General features: G+C 40.5%; 1 protein-coding gene across 1 annotated transcript in view; it reads left to right on the top strand.

Annotated features, from left to right (window-relative positions):
* The window catches only part of zbtb26 (zinc finger and BTB domain containing 26), a 1,115,122-nt gene that overhangs the window by 989,170 nt on the left and 121,147 nt on the right, over positions 1–4,805 (top strand). The window lies entirely within an intron of this gene.

Below are 4,805 nucleotides of genomic sequence, written 5' to 3'. Positions count from 1 at the left end.
ATTGCATGTTGCTGTTCCGTCCTCTCTTTATTGCATGTTGCTGTTCCGTCCTCTCTTTATTGCATGTTGCTGTTCCGTCCTCTCTTTATTGCATGCTCAACACGAGCTGCACCGGGGTTCTGAACGGGACGCACCTCTGCGACTTTGATTGTCCGGTGAGATGGATTATTTCAAACGCAACAAAAACTGTTTTCATTCATGTGAATCTTCAATAAGCTTATTTGAAAAACCACATAACCATACCATATTCTAACTATGAATATCTCTACGAAAAGAGAATGTGATCCTTTCTGCGACGAAGCTCTCTGTGAGCGCAGCTGGAAGAAAGCGCAGAACGGGTCGCGCTCTGGAGTCTTGGTAGGAAATGACGCAAGTTTGTGTGACCATGGCAGTGCGTGTTGCTTGGAAACTACCATACACCACTCACCAATCTCTAAATGAAGACTGAAGCTAATGTCACACAGCTGATTGAAAGTACAGCAACAATATGAGCTTTAAAAACAGACCAGAATAAGTGATGATGATGATGATGATGATGATGATGATGATGATGATATTGTTATACTATTATATAATACAATTTTATCTTAGCATTCATGTCATTCATATCACATATCTCCCCCTCTTGATCATACTGCATGATGTTAATTCAGTAAATGCAACACATCCGTTCTCATCACACACTTTCTCATCACAAGAAATGTATTGGTTGAATCTTTGTGCACAGAGACAAACAAGTTATGTAAAAGATAAAATAAAATAACAGATCAAATGTAATGGGTAGACTGAAAAAGTCTACAGAAACAGTAAAAAAGGTCAAACATCCAATTCAAGGAAATACTTTTTGTAAACACCTGTAAAGTTGTGTGCAGCTGTAAACCTGTAAAGCAAGAGATTCCACAGTCACTAAACTGGCCACTGTAACATAATTTATGAGGGCTACTAAAACAAGTCTATGTCATGGACTTTTTACTGGGTCACAGTCTGCTCATTCTCCTGCAACTCAATGTGGAACTGGGCATGTAAAAAAACTGAGCAACTGTGGATAACATGACTGTCTCACTAGAGTCGTGTTTCTGAATCCCAGTTCTCAGGATCCATTGCCCTGCATATTTTAGGCGTTTCCTTTTGCCAGACACCTGACTTGAATAAGTGGGTGATTAACAGATTTCTGGCATGCAGAGGAGGACATACCATCATTTGAATCAGGTGTTCTGGAACAGAGACATATCTAAAACACGCACAACTGATGTGGAGGTTCACTAGTTGAATTCTGGTAAACGTGTAACCTCTTCACCTTTCAGCTTCCCTCCCTGCCTCATTTACACAAATGTTGTCTTCTTCTGATTTTCAGTTCAGCTCACATCATCCTTACCAGGCTGCTCCCCACAGATACATATGGTTGCCATCACAATGCCATATGAGAACGAGATAGTCAATGGAGACTCCTTCCTCTTATCAGCCTATAGGGATTCTAACCAGAGACTGAGAGCTGATCCCAGATGCATTCCCTATCACCTCCCAGAAGACATCTGTCACTCTGATCACACACTTCACACTCCTCACCACTATCTCCCTGGTTGTACATGTCCTGCCCGGCCTCACATATTTCTTTCCCTCACAGAACTTCCTCACACTTCAACATTCATGTCTTGGAATCCGATCATCTGCTGCCTCTAGAGTCATACAGACACAAAGCAGCTGCTTCTCACCTTTTCCATCATCATCGTCAAGGCAACCACCACTTCAGCAGAAAGCCATGCTCTGCTGCTCATTATCTAGTAACTGTATACCCTCTAAAATATATGTCAATCTCATATGGTTTTTAGTAAACTGGCCATCACTCTCCACTCTTTCCAACCTCTTCTTGGTATGTCTCATCACTGTTACTCCTCTGTATTTACTCTAACTCTTCAAATGACTCTGTGAAATGAATGTGAACTACTCAACAACATCTTAGTGAGATGGGACTATGGCTGCTCCATCTGGTTTCAGGTGACAGTGGGTGTCTGTCTGTCATCTTTTAGCTGATCAAGCTGCATTATAGCAGTTATCATCTCCCTGTCAAACGCAACCCTGAGGCTATTTTTAAGCATCTATTATTAGAATGCCAGAGTTTGTCTTCCTCCTCTCGACAGTTAAGAGCCTCCTCTGTCTGTCCCATTCACAGAAGGAGACTGCGAGGAGAGATGCTTGTCACTTGCCAGGAATCTGACTCCTCACTATGTCAGCACAGCTGGGCCTTTTAGGAGCTTTTTAAGTCAGGACTTTTGAAAATAAAAATTACCATAAATTACAGCATTTCAAATGATCATGCAGTTTTCTTGTTGCTTCAACAGATTTAGTTTACTAAATGTTTCTATTGCATTTTGCTTATTTCATTATGTGTTCATTTATAAACCTTTGTAATGTGAATAGCCATTTTCTCAGTTTTTGTTATATTTTTGCATGTCATTGGCAGTGGATTTGATGTTGACTTTGACTGATCCTCTAATTTTTCTAAGTTATCTTTAAAGAAGTTGGCAAACTCTTTGCAAGCCCTGGTAGAGTGGAGTTCACTCTACCAGGGTGAACTCCACCCTGGTAGGTCAGTCATAGAAGTGTTAAGGCGTTGCAGCGGTTGTAGCTACCCAGTCTGTGTCTCCCTCCTTCATGGTACTCCATGCTGCAGACAGATCAATATGGCACAGGTTCGGCTCATTATTTTTGCAACTCAGTCTTGACAGGGCTTCCTTTCTCTCCACACCAAATAATGAATTTTAGTCTGGTTTAGTGTAGTCTGGTTTGTCTGTTTTCTCACTCAAACTTCTCAAACTTCTGGTCAAATCTTCTATCATCACATTTTACTCTGGCACTTTCATGTGCCAAATACACTCTTTGGTATTCAATTTGATATCAGATCAAAACATATGTTTGCAGACCTGGATGCTTTCTTTGGAAGAAGAGGCTTAAGTTTTCTGATTGAGAGGTTGTACATATACAGTTTGTACTATACATTACATGTATGATGTATGTGATGTGATTTGCACTGGAAACTCTGAATAGAAAGTAAAAAATAAAAACAAAAGATACAGAAAGCCAAGAAACCAGGAACATAACACAGTTAGCCATAGTTGGAGACAGAGCTGAGCTCTAAATGCTGTAATAATGTGAGAACAAATGTAGAGTTACTGGGGAGTCATGGCCTGAATCCAACATATTCATTTATAGTTAAGGATCATGATTCATGCTGAACAGCTGGATTTAGTGAGTCAGATTTTGAGCATGTTGGTTGAGAGCATAAAACAATCTGTGCTGAACTGGTACATAACTACAAAAACAAAGTCCTGTTTCCCAACTTCAGTTATCAAGTTAATCCTCATGATCYGTGGCAGATTGTCAGCCTTATTCAAGCCTTACTTGACTGAAGAATCAAATATTGCAAACAAAGATGGTGATGTTTGGAAAACCAATTACAAACCTAGATTATTAGGATCTGGGATTGTTTGAGTTTGATTTTGGGTTTTGTCATTTTTTGTGTTCCTTTGTTTTTTTTTTTGTTTTTTTTTTATAGTTCTGCCTCATTTCCTTTCCAGTTTAGTTCTTCCTTACTAAGTCTAGTTTATTTCTTGTTTCTAGTTATTCTTTGTCTTTATAGTTTATTTATATATTTTTTAGTTTAGTTATTCTTCATGTTAGATTAATTTCCCAGTACCTTGTGTATTCTCCCTCTCCTCAGTCCTCCTGCTCCCTTCATTCACACCTGCAATCCGTCAGCTCATCAGACCAGGCCTTTTGTTCTCCATTCTACCTCCCAGTATTTAAGCCTGTCTTTTTCATTCACTACTCTCCAAATCCTCACGTCTCCTGTCACTTCTCTGTTGCACCCCTGGGTTCCCTGTGCTCTCCTATTATCTACTTCTGGATGTCTTTGGATTTAATACTTTGTCTTTTGCCCAGAATACGATGGTTTTTGTATTTCATTTTCATTAAATGTTTTCTGTCATTTACTCTTCGCTGGTGATGGAGAGATGAAGCTTCATGAAGCACTGAAGCATTCCATCCAACTGTTTGACTCATGAGCCGACGCACCGAGGTGATTCATTTGCTCCACTGCGACATCAAGTGAGCAAAGCATGTAAGACAGGCAACACGAAAACAAAGTGATGTGTGAAACCTTAAACTCAATAAACAAGTAAATGATGTTTGTGATGCTAATACATAAATCCTGATTAATTTGTTTATATAAAACAATGCAGGAGAGGATTGTAATGTGAGTGGGCTTGTTACTGCCAAGTTTGTCACAAACCTTGCGAGCTTATTTATATTTATTTTTTTCTCATTTAAAAATAAAAACCTTTACTGTGCTCGTGCTCACAGGGCTCAGAGGCTCTTCATATGCGCTTTGTGAGTAAGGGTCAGAAATGCAGTACAGCTCATTTGTCCGTGACACTTCACATTTGAAAACATCAGAAATAAGAAGAAACAAGCGCCGCTCCGGCCTATAGCCACTGCGGGGGATCCAGCACCGCCACCCGCCTGCCACCGCGTACGCTGTCACACAGTTTAGGTGCGCGTCCGCCAGGCAATACGCACCGATAAGTTCAGCATGGTTCCCTGGCGACACACACAAATTTGGTGCAGATCGGTCAATGTAGAGAGGAGTTATAGCTGATGGAATGACCTAGGGGGCGCAGTGGAGTCAAATTACAATTCAATCCTGTTGGGCTCTTTAGCATACGTATCCAGTTTGGTGCCAATTGGAAGATGCGTGTGTGATTCAGAGACAATTGTATGCAAATGGCGAAGGACAGCTAGTTGGCCAC

This window comes from Poecilia reticulata, linkage group LG9 (genome assembly GCF_000633615.1).
Source record: "Poecilia reticulata strain Guanapo linkage group LG9, Guppy_female_1.0+MT, whole genome shotgun sequence".
Lineage (NCBI taxonomy): Eukaryota > Metazoa > Chordata > Actinopteri > Cyprinodontiformes > Poeciliidae > Poecilia > Poecilia reticulata.
The sequence above is the reverse complement of the archived record's forward strand: the minus strand, read 5'-3'. Positions and strand labels throughout refer to the sequence as shown.